Genomic DNA, 12,927 nt, shown 5'->3' on the forward strand with positions numbered 1-12,927 from the left:
TCTGAATCCTCTACCTCTGATCCTTGATACCTCTAAGATACCGGCAGAAATAAAAGAAATATTACCGCAGCTAGGTTTCGAAACCGCGGCGGCGTGAAAAGGCCAGCTTCGCTGGCCACTGCATGAGAGCACTATGCTATTGCCGCAACCGAACACCTAGTGTTTAGCTGCCACGTATACAAACGTCTTGCGATACCATTTTGGACAAATGAACAGTCCGCATTGTGACAAATGTGCCTCGATAGAAACTGTGGAACATATCCTGCTTGAGTGCCTTGCGCATGCTAACGAGCGTGCGTACTATGAACACTGCATGCAGAAGCTCTGCCCAGTGCCCTTAACAATGGACGAAGTTTTAGGTCCCTTAGCCTGCCTTAGGCAACAGAGACTTGGAATGAACTTTCTATTTACATATTTAAAAAACATTGGACATCTCGATAAGCTTTAAATTCACTTGCACGTTACCTTCACGCATTCTTCATGCAGTGAACTTCGTCAGCCCATTTGTCGGACTATGCACTCCATCATTCCACAGGTTACATCAATACTCGCCGTTGCATCCTTAGCACTCATTTCATAGCCGCATTTTATCTTTGTTTTTTTTTTTACCTTTTCCACACTGCTCTCCTTCTGTCTATATCTCCCAAATTCCCCTCCCTACGCAGAGTAGCATGCCAGCGATTTTTAAATACCGGCTTAATTCTCTGTATTTCATTAACGAGTTTCTCTCTCTCCACATTCTCGCGTTGTGCACTGCACGTCGTCGTCCTCTGTAACCTCCGTCTTTGCGCAAAGAGCACTATTAGCCCTCTACCTTGCAATATTTTCAGGTGTATGTGAAGTCTCCTAAAGAGACATGAAAGGAAAGGAGACGGGCATATGTTGCTACCTGGTTCTGTAAACCCCTCAAGCGTTTTGAACTACGCACTACCGCCGCTGGTGGCTCAGTGGTTAGCGCGCTCTGCTACTGAACCGGAGTTCCCGGGTGCGGAGGACGCGTTTCGATGGAGGCCTGAGCCCTCCACTACGGCACCTCTTTCTTCCTTTCTTTTTTCTTTCCTTCCCTCCTTTATACATTCTCTTACGGCGCGGTTCGGGTGTCCACCGAGATATTTGAGACAGTTACTGCGCGATTTCCTTTCCTCAAAAACAAATTTTCAATTTTTTCAATAGGCCGCCGGCGTTCATTGGGTAAACTGAGGTTGGTGTTGACAACGTTATACACTGCGTTGATTAGAAGGTAAGGAAAGGCGCATAACTGGCTTTGAGGGTCAGTGGACACCTCAATCGCGCTTTCAGGTAGGTGGCGGTGGTGCCCACCTGCAAAAAACTGCGCTTTAGCGCAGTATTTCATGCTTAGCAAGGATAAACCGCCAGAAAATTTTTATTTGGCTTGATGGCGGTGGTGGTGAAAAGCATTTGTTGTATTATACACAGATAGGTGGTCGGGGGCTTCTCCTAGTGGTGGTGGTTTCGAAAACATTTGTTAGGAAGGGACAGGAGGTGTGCTTAGATCAGCCTGTAAGGGACCGATCCCTACAAGCACTAGGTGGAGGTCCCTAGTTTCGGCCTGTAGTGGGAAGCCTCTTTACATAGGTGGAGTCCCTAGTCCGAGACTTCATTGGTAGCAGCCGCCGTCCGGGACCTCTGGACCAAGGCCCGCAGGGTCTGGACGTCCGAGCATGGCCGCCTCCCAGTCCTTACGGGCCGGAGGGGGAGGCTGTGTTCTGCTGGCAGGCCCACACCATGTGATAGGTGTCAGCCACCTCACCACAGTGCGAGAAGTCGCCACTGACCATAGGGTCGAAATGTTTCAGTACAGCCGGGCATACAAGAGTATTCGTAAGAAGTTGTTGTTGCCTCTGAAGCGATGACACATACCCATAGTGGGGGATTCGGAGGAGCACGCGTTCTTCTGCTTTCCCAAGCCCTTTCGCCGGGGATGGGTAACGTCGATGTTCATGCTGATAGTACTTCAGAATTTCACAAAAGCGGATTAAGGGTTGCGCCGCATCTGAGGACGGTCTCGTAGACGACGGGCTGAGTTTGATCATTCGGCTGACGTTGCCAATCATGCTAAGTATTCCGCTAGACGTAGGTAAATTAAGCAAAGGTGCCAAGCTAGCGGCACAGACCGGCGAAGAAGGGGACCGTCGACTGGCTCAACGGCGGTTGAAGGATGCCGAAAGGCGGCAGCAAAGAGCCACGGAGGCAGCCGCTGCGGCTTTTGGCTCCGCCATGACTTCGGCGACGGACGAAGAGGTTGAGTCTAACCTGGCTTGGCAACACAGCATAACCACGCATAGCTGAGCTTTCGCTTGCATAAACGGGCTTAGCCGAGCTAAGACGCAGCCATTTTTGTTGGAGGTGGCGCGGAACATATTTTGAAGTAATCCGGGGGTAATTTGGTGGTCGCCATCGTGTCAGGCACAGTCAATTACGGTTGGGCATCGATTTTGGCCAAAATCGTCCAATGTCAAATTTCGGGGTTTGCTAGGGCCGAATTTTTCGAAGTGACCAGGACCAGATTTGGAGGCTGCCATTGCGTCGGCCACGCTTAGTTATGAATGGACATTGATTTTCGTCCATATCGGCCAATGTCAAATTTCAGGGCTGACCGAGAACAAATGCTTGCTGCTTGGCGTCACAGTTGCTATCGCAACGAGCGATGCACAAGCAAGATTTCTGCTCGGCTCTGACGACGGTATGCGTGCTTTCACACTAAAAACAGTGATACATGTGCTTAGCGGTCACCGCGTCGGCTGGCGGTAGCGGGTGGGAGGGCGGCCCGTAGAAACGCATATGAACGAAACTGTTCCAAGATTCCTTTCTTTTCAAGCTGCACTCATTGAAGTATCAGCAGCTGATGTATAAACTGGCCGCTGGAATAAAAAGAAAACTCCACAGAAATGCAGAAACTGGTTTATTGGCGGTTTGACGTCCCAAAGCGACTCAGGCTGTGAAGGACGCCGTAGTAAGGGCTCCGGAAATTTCGACCACTTGGGAATCTATAACGTGCACTCACATCGCACAGTACACGGACCTCTAGAATTTCGCCTCCATAGAAATTTGACTGCCACGGCCGGGATCGAACAGGCGTCTTTTGGGTTAGCAGCCGAGCGCCATAACCACCGGTACTCTCGAGCAACACACTCTCGGGCAACACAGATAGACACTGCAACCACAAAAGGAAACAACATGAAAATGTTCCCCCTGCGACAGTGGTCTAAGGACTTTGCAATGATATCTGCTAGGCTAACAAGACATATAAAAGCACGCAGCAGTCTCAATAGGATCAGTGTTCCTGATAGGAAATCCTGATTGCAGACTTTGTTTTCCAGTAATCATGGTACAGATGGCTACAAACATGCTCTTATTATGTGTCAAAAGAATGCAAGTTAGGGGCGTCCATTACGCTTGCTGGGGTGTCAAATTATCAAATAAATTTTATTCACACGACTAGTAAAAAAGATACATGCAGATGTACACACCACACATTGGACCACAGTCGTACCCCATTAATATGACCCCTGTTAATATGGACTACTCGAATTACGGAGAATTTTTCTGGAGGCCAAACTTTTTGAATGTACTATGCTTCGTGAGTAAGGAAACTCACTGTTCGAGCAATGGAGAGGGTGAAAATGCAGAGTGTCCATTAGGACCCCCGTATTTCAGTGCGTTAATATGGACAGTCTCGAGTGCCCCAACCAAACATTTTCTCTCCGGTATATTGAAATCAGGAGTGATGCCTGAGTGATGACCTCTTTTGTGCTTTCATGTTTACAGGGTGTTTAGTGGGTGTGCCTTACTGTTTCCTTCAGTGCATAAACTGATGTGAAGAAAACTTTCTCTGCAGCATGTGCTACGTTGATAGCGTATTAGCGGGACGGGAAAAATCATAGCAGGAGATACGTCATCGCGCCATGAGACGCCAGCATGCTTCTAATGCACCAGTATAGGTGCTTCAAAGTGCACCGAATTATTTAAAGATAATGGCAAGCAGAATAATGCACATTATGGACTTGGGTATATGCTTCAGTTAAGGAATACAATTTTTGCTTTGAAGAGTGTCGTGCTTTGAAAACACTCCTGTGGTACGCCGTTCTCTTGGGTGAAAGCCATGAAAAGTTACTGCTAGGTGGACGTAGAATGTGATGATCATAATGATGATGGTGATAGGTTTTTTGGCGCAAGGGCATCTAAGGCCGAAGAGCTACAGACACAAGGTTTAGTGGTCGGCAGAGGCTAAAATATGGCACATTTTAAAATCAACACCGGGTGCAGCGGGCCTAATATTACTGAGTATACTCACGATTATTGACCTTACGCAAAAGTGCTGCCACCTAGTGGCCGCCGCGTGCATTTCCGGCGTGTTTAAGGGTAGCTGAACAGAGCAGCTGAGGCGTCACGGTAGAAAGTTGTGCGGCCCGCGCTCGTTGTCTGCGATAATGCCGACATACTGCTGTGGTCCGTGCTGTACACAAAGGGGAAATAAGGATGCCGAAGGAAAAAAGATAAGCAGGAAGCTATACTCATTCCTGCATTCGTTTTTCTCGTTGCTTTGCGTCAATTTCTTGTCGCTCGGTTCTCGTGCTGTAGGCGCACTTTCGATGAACGGCGTACTTAAATTCTACAATGGTATCCAATCCAGCCTGTTTCAAAAGATTGGAAATTGTGTTCGGTGCCGAGGCAGTCAATGCGGTTGGCAAAAGAGGCAAATGAGTGGACTTAAATTTGCTGAGCCAACAAAAGTTGGCCCAGCTTGTGTTTCAACATGCTCACAAGAAACTGATTGCGCATGAATGGCTGCAAAGCAGCCGTGTGTATCTTTTTTGCTTTCTGTCAGCTCCAAGTAGCATCTATCTGTTCTTCAATGGACGGCATCTCATATCCAAAGTCAAGCGTGGCTCGTTTTTGATCTGCCGGCCGCCCTTCGCCAACCTGACGCCAATTTACTTTCATGATGTCTTCAGGTGCCATAGATTTTCGTGGTCTCCTCCACTGTTGCGGAAGTTCTGTTGGTGCGAGCTCTACAGGAGGCTCCTGTAGACCAGCTGTTGAAGTTGCACAAGCTGTTTCAGTATAGAGCTACCAAATGGCTGCAGTATCCTGAAGATCGAGCTGCGGACTACTGCAATGTGCTCCCTCCACGAGACAGTCTGCAGCAAGTACCAGTTGCACAGTATATGGGTTTGCAGTTTTCTTCCTGCTTCTTTTGCAAACACACTGCACAGCAACAGCAGGACCACTTTCACTGTGAAAAAAGAATACAGGTTTCATTTCTGAATAAGCATGACTTCATTAAAACAAAAGGTCAGTCGGTACGCGCAATTTTATCAGTTAATTCAAAGCATGGTGTTCACAATGACAAGCTAAACACCAGAAAAACATGAAGCATGCCTGGCATAAAATTGTGCGCTAAATCAAAGCTTCGACAAATGACGAACTAATATTTCCGCTATCACATCCTCGGCAACATATAGTATCATAATGTATCGAATACTTTGCAAAGAACGTGTGCCGCATAACGAAAACTGTGTCAAAGGCAAGGATAAACAAAACATTTTTTGCTGCGCATCCCGGCATAGGCACCACGATGTCGCAACGGCTAGAACTGCCTAAATGTAGCGCGAGACGTAGCGCTAAAACCATGTAAAATGAGTGGCAAGCAACAGATACACTGCTAATCATCCCCCCCCCCCCCCCCCTGCTTCGCCGCCAGCACGAACACACGACGGAGAACAGATGGCTACGAAAGCGGACGCCTGCCCCTTGAGAAGAAACAGCGCAATCGTCGACGAAGTGCAGAGGACAGAACACGAAAAAAAGTTGAGCCAGAAGCTGTTTCTTTCCACTAGTTCCCGTCCTTCCTGGCAAGATTTCACGCTATGGCTCGACGAAGCAAGCTTTTTCACCTGTTCGTGTTCACACGCCACGCGCTGGGAGAGGAAGAAAGACGCTATCCACGTCGCGCAGACGCTGGAATGTCCACGAGCGGCGTTCCTGCGCATTTCATGCGTTCGCACGTCCAGGGTCCAGGGACCGCAGCTTCGCAGGGGGGCGCCGCATGTGAAAAGCGCCCTCTCCGGTCGACTCCACACTTTTGACTTTTGACCGAGCAAACCGGTCACCCCTCCCATTGAATAGCTGCGCGAGCAGCACGCTTTCTCCTGAAAAAAAAAAGCCAGTTAACGCTTACGAGCTTCAGAGGATTAGCAAAATGTACAAAGGCGTTAGAAAGAAATGCGAACAGCACGGCGCCCACGCGCTGCGCAGTCGGAAGTATAAGCGTGATGAAAATAAAATCCAACAGCGGAGCGCGTAGGCACCGCTCTGTTCGCATTTCTTTCTGTCGCGGCAGTACGCTCTGAGATGTAGGTTCAAAGAAAGAGTGGACAGTGAATTTTTTTTTTTTCGCTGCGAAAACTTGAAAAAATAACTGCTAGGATCAGGTGCACTCCGTGAAGCAGATTGTTGAAGAAAAAGCCGGTACCGTAACGGCGAAATGTGTATCGCAAGTAAATGACGAGATCATTTAAAGGGCCTGTGCCCACCCCAGCGCAGCAGACACTCTCTACCTCTCTTTGAGCGAGCCTCCTCTCCTTCCATTCCCTCCTCGAAATTCTTCTCTCCCGCTCCTCGTCGAGTAGGCTCGGCAAGGCAAAATCACCCCTTCCTTCTCTGGTGTAAGCCGGAGGCGTGGTGTCTGTGGAGTGCGTCACAGGGCGACGTCATGGCCCCGCCTTCAATAGAATTCTTTTCTTGGTTTTTGCATTTTCTCCGCACACTGAACGATCGAGAGGCGCGATCGGCTCGACCACCTAGACTTGTTAGCGAGCGCATCCTTTCATACATCTGTTTGTCATTCCCAGTTAACGAGCCCCCTTTTCATTTTCTTTTAGGCCTCCCCACCGTTTCACGAGCGGAGGGGCGGAAGTCGGTTGTGTTCGAAACACACGGCGAAGCGCGGACCCGGCAACCGCCCGTTTGCTTTTCTCCATGCGTGTTTGTGTTCTGTGTGTTTGTGTCTTTTCTCCGCTCCAAAGCATATGTCATTCATTGGAGTCAAGGCGTACGCAAGATGCACGAAAGATAAGCGGTGTGTGTGCGGAGCGGCCAAGTGGGCGAGCGAGGGAAAGGCTCTGCTGCACTACTAATTAAAACCTTGTTTTGGGGGGCTCGCATAGAAGAAAAGAAACTGAGAAGGGAGCGCGCACGCAGAGCGTCTCGTGACGTGATCACGGCGGGGGGGGGAAGGGGGGGCGCGAACCAACTCCCTCAGTTTTACTATTTTTTTACTTCTTTATGGCTAGGGTTCAAGGCTGTCGCCGCACGCTCCCTCCGCAGTTTTTTTTTTTTTTTGTTCCTTCATGCGGGTTTGTAGGCATGAGCCAGAACAGAAGGCGCTGCGGAAAGCCTTGTGCAGACGACGCGACGCCAAGGCTGCGCCCATCCTTCACCCGTCAGTCAGAACGCTGCACCAATGGAGTGCCTTTAGCGAAAGTAGCCCCCCTTGACGTCAGCGGGGTGCAGAGTAGTGGGCCGGGCCCGTTTTTGAAGGAAGGAAAGAACGAACGGGCTTTGATTTGAATTTTCACAGCTGTTCGGGGCGCGCATGGCTCTATAGTAGGATACAACTTAAAAAAACAGCAGTTGCTAACACTGTGCATCGGTCCGCGGCGTCCTGTATTACTCCGCTGGCCAGACGCAACTGTAAACGAAATCAGCTTTTTAATGTTTGACTATATCAAACAATGCACATATCAGAACTCTAGAGCTCACAGCTCTTTTGTTGTGGTAAGAGTCTTGTTTACGTAACAAGAAACGTTTAGGTAGCGGAATACTTTTTTGTCGTGGAAGAATTCTGTGCGCGGAGGCTGAATGTGGGCGGAGCGTCACTGCAGACTTAAGTTGTATCCGACCATAGTATTTTGCAGAGGTTATCTTCGATGCCTCATCTGTGCAGTGGGCTTGTTTTTCAAAAATGTCCGGACCCTGGGCAGTGGCCCTTTAAAACGTGGAATTCGAGGTAAATACCATTTTTTTTTTGCGCGGCCATCTTCGCAAAATACTTAATTTCGTTGGGTGGCTGAGCAGTTCGGTGCATGCAGGTTTGTTGGCCAAATAATAAGGATTTCGTTACGTGTTTCGCTGAATAATAATGGAAAAATGTTTTATTTTAACTTACAATAAAGTGGCCTTAAAGGGCCACTGCCCAGGGTCCGGACATTTTTGAAAAACAAGCCCACTGCATAGATGAGGCATCGAAGATAACCTCTGCAAAATACTAGAGCCATGCGTGCCCCGAAAAGCTGCGAAAATTCAAATCAAAGCCCGTTCGTTCTTTCCTTCCTTCAAAAACGGGCCCGGCCCCCTACTCTGCACCCCGCTGACGTCAATGGGGGCTGCTTTCGCTAAAGGCACTCCATTGGTGCATCGTTCTGACTGACGGGAGAAGGTTGGGCGTAGCCTTGGCGTCGCGTCGTCTGCACAAGGCTTTCCGCAGCGCCTTCTGTTCTGGCTCATGCCTACAAACCCGCATGAAGGAACAAAAAAAAAAACTGCGGAGGGAGCGTGCGGCGACAGCCTTAAACCCTAGCCATAAAAAGTAAAAAAATAGTAAAACTGAGGGAGTTGGTTCGCCCCCCCCCCCCTCCCCCCCCGCCGTGATCACGTCACGAGACGCTCTGCGTGCGTGCTCCCTTCTCAGTTTCTTTTCTTCTATGCGAGCCCCCCAAAACAAGGTTTTAATTAGTAGTGCAGCAGAGCCTTTCCCTCGCTCGCCCACTTGACCGCTCCGCACACACACCGCTTATCTTTCGTGCATCTTGCGTACGCCTTGACTCCAATGAATGACATATGGTTTGGAGCTGAGAAAAGACACAAACACACAGAACACAAACACGCATGGAGAAAAGCAAACGGGCGGTTGCCGGGTCCGCGCTTCGCCGTGTGTTTCGAACACAACCGACTTCCGCCCCTCCGCTCGTGAAACGGTGGGGAGGCCTAAAAGAAAATGAAAAGGTGGCTCGTTAACTGGGAATGACAAACAGATGTATGAAAGGATGCGCTCGCTAACAAGTCTAGGTGGTCGAGCCGATCGCGCCTCTCGATCGTTCAGTGTGCGGAGAAAATGCAAAAACCAAGAAAAGAATTCTATTGAAGGCGGGGCCATGACGTCGCCCTGTGACGCACTCCACAGACACCACGCCTCCGGCTTACACCGGAGAAGGAAGGGGTGATTTTGCCTTGCCGAGCCTACTCGACGAGGAGCGGGAGAGAAGAATTTCGAGGAGGGAATGGAAGGAGAGGAGGCTCGCTCAAAGAGAGGTAGAGAGTGTCTGCTTCGCTGGGGTGGGCACGGGCCCTTTAAGGTGACACGCGAGGCTGAAGAGAAAAAAATTGGCAGTGGCTTAGCTCTGGTTAAGCCTGGATATACAAGCGAAAAGCTGCAGTTATGCTTTGTTTGACGTCATGGCTGGCGCATTTCGCGCACAATGCACTGGGCGCACCACGATAGCGGTGTAGATTTTGAGCCAACTCCCTCGCTACCACTTCTGGATCTTCTTTTCTTCCTTCCATGGCGAATGTCTGCGTCTTGTTAAAGATGGGGCCACAATCCCACCGCTGGAACCAGTGTTAAAGATGGGGCTTCTATCCCACCGCTGGAACCAGAGTTGAAGACGGAGGGGTCCTGGAGATGACTAACTCGTTTAGCCCCGCAGGTACCGGCTCCGAATGACGATGTCGGACTGCGTTATCGAGGAAACTGTACAGAAGGGTTTATTCTACATATTTACAGATGAGAATCGAATCGAAAGCTCCGATCACAAAACAACATCCCGTTAAATACGGTTTTGATGACGCTGGCGGTACCACCCACGGCACGGGGCGGTGCTGAAGCTCTCTCGCTCTCTCACAGCTCGGGGGATGAGAAGTGGAACACCAACAAACACTGAGGTGTCGCCTTGTCCACTGGGGCTAGTCTTCTGTGGGTTGCCGCCGCGGGAAAGGAGAATCCCGCAGTCTCCCCGCAGGTGAATGACCTCCTCGATCTCCCCCGCCGGATGGCTGAAGCACGAGACCTCTTCGAGTACACAGCGTCTTTCAATTAGCAGCCTCGCTCGGCGTGACCTTGTGTAGCATCACCTCGTCCGGTGACCCGAAGACCGACTCGAACAACGTATAGGAGGTATTCACATTAAGCAGGGAACACATGTCCGGCAACGCGTCCGGCGCGCCGCTCCGGTCGCCGCTTCCGAACTGCCGCACCACAGCAAGCAGGGACACACAGGGAGCGGTGAGCATCGCTGCGCCGCTCAACCCAAGCTCCGCCCACAACCGGCGTCGCACTTCGCCGCCGCGCAGCGGTGCCTGAGCGCTGCTTGGCTTGGTGTACAAATATTGCAAGAAAAGACGGCATCGCCTTGTTATCAGAAAGACTGCATGCTATACTCGAGCGGCGACAAAGCATGCCTGCTTATGTTGCGAGCTTTCGGCAACGGCACCGCTCGCGGGCGCTCCGGGCGACGAGCTCTGCTGTTGCCTGTCTGCCGTGGTCGTCGCTAGGCCTATAGCCTGCTCCGCATCGAAGCGGCAGGGGCCGGCGCTTCGGAAGTCGCCTGCGCTATAATTTAAGGCCTATTCTTCACTCCGCTTTGCTGTCAACAGCATCATCACACAATAAAATAATAGTATGGTCAGTTTCCGTGGCGCCTTCAGCAGCGGCTAGCGGGCGCCAGTCGAGCCGGACCCCAGCGTCGGGCCAGCTAGCGGCAGCTGCGAGGCGGTTCTCGCAACTAATTCGCTCGTACCACAGTTGTTACTTTTACCAGCAACTCGGTATTGGCCAATGAACCAGAAAAATGATATAATTTTCTCATTTCCCTATCCCAGGGTTTATTATTTACGTCAAGAACACTCATTAGCTCGTTTTTATGACGCCAGCAGACGCGATCCAAGCTGGTCGACTGGCAGGCTCGGCTTACTTCACGTTCGCACAAGAAAATACAGAACAGCCATGCTACCAGAAAGGATGCTTCCTAGATTCGAGCAACGACAGCATGCCTGTGCTAGAGTGGAGCTTTCGGCAACGACATCGCCTGCGGCAACGCCGGGCGACGAACTGCGCGCTAGTCCCCGACTGCCCTAGTCGTCGCTAGGCCTAGTGGTTTCGTATCGACGCCGCAGCCGCGGGCTCTTCGGGACTGGCCAGCGCTCAAAAAAGGTGCTACACTGGGCACCCCTTGTTCGTTCTCCCAAATCCGGGACTGTTTGAACGAAGACATGGTGTTCGGTGAAAACAGCGCTGTCAAACTAACCGTACAATTGAGCAGCCGACACACCGCTCACCACGGTACCTCTGTCGTGCTCACCTGTGACGTCGCGAACTCGACGTCATAGTGACGTTGGCGCTCTGCGCGCTCGCATTGGCTGCCGCTGCCCGCCGGAGCGGCGTGCCGGACATTCGCCGGACGCGGTGCACCGGACATATCTACGCGGTTTGACGCGTCCGGCGGTCGCCGGCTGGCCGGAGCGGCGCCGCCGGACACGGCGAGCCGGACCGGATTCGGAGCGCCCGCCTGACATGTGTCCCCGCCTTTAGAGATGGGTCGCTCAGGAGCGAGCCGGATCTTTTGAGCGGCTCTTTTTTGGAGAGCGAGTGAGCGGTGGCTCAGTAAAGTGAGCGGCGGTTCTTTTGGAGAACCGGTTCTCTCTCGTTCAGTGAGCCGTGCTGACTGTGCCTAACCGTTCCGTCAGAGCCGGGTCTGCTTCAGGGTGCGATTTGCGCGCCATCTATTGAGCAGTGCGAGAAATCAACTGAATTCCCTCCCTTCGCAACCAACCCCTCGCGTTCAGCTGTTTCCGCGTGTGCCCTGCCGCTGGCACCCGCTTTATCAAGGGCGTCCGCAGAATTTTTTGCAGGGGGGGGCCCATTGGTTGTTGGCGCCGGAGGGGGGGGGGGGGTATATTCGTAGCGAAAAGGCACTATTTGCGGAGTAAATTTATTTATTTATATATAAATAAAAAATAAGTAAAATACACACATGAAAGAAAATTACAAGCAGCAAATTAAAGCGCGGATTGTAGAGATACATTGGAGTTCATCAACAAAGAAACACTTAAAATTAATAAAAATGCAAAAAGATACTATCAATACTCGAAGTGCTCAGTCTTACTGCATACGGGTTCTCGACTCACCCGAATTGATGACCAGCACACAGCGCAATATGTTCACAAACACGCAACTACAGTCACTCAGTCAGTCTTCCTTGAACAGCAACTGTAGGCGCCTCGGATTTTTCTGGGCGAATTGCGTAGTTACACGGGTGATAAATTCATTTCTGTGCTTCATTACACGCTCTCAGTGCACAGTCATCATATATATTGATTGGAAAAATGGTTGAACGAGTACGTTGAAAACAAAAGATGACTATATATACAACGAAAACTTATTTACAAGATAAATGCACGCTCGCAGCTTCATACACCTCGCTCCATCTTGCTCGCGCATCCGCACAGTCGAGCAACCGCACACACACTGCTCGCCGCTCGTCGTTTTCTCGTCCGCTGTCTTGGTTGTTCTCACCTTCGTTGACAACCCGCCACTAAAAACACCGAAGCACAAACATAGAGGCGCGCACACGTGCAAGGGCTTACTTGCCACAATATCCACGAATGCGCACTTTTGGGGTGTAAGGAACGCCGCGCGACTTCCGAGGGGAAGGGACACCCGCAGCTAATTCGGCCGGAAAATTTGTTTTTGTGCTTTTATGGGGTTCAGAGCCCCAAAACGACTCAGGCTATGAGGGACGGAGTAGTACAGAGTTTCGGATAATGTCGACCACCTGGGTCTCTTTACCATGCACTGACACGCACAGTACATGGGCGCTGTTGTGATTTGAGGCCCAGCCAGAGGTGACA

This window comes from Amblyomma mixtum, chromosome 1 (assembly GCF_055824585.1).
Source record: "Amblyomma mixtum isolate Tamu chromosome 1, ASM5582458v1, whole genome shotgun sequence".
Lineage (NCBI taxonomy): Eukaryota > Metazoa > Arthropoda > Arachnida > Ixodida > Ixodidae > Amblyomma > Amblyomma mixtum.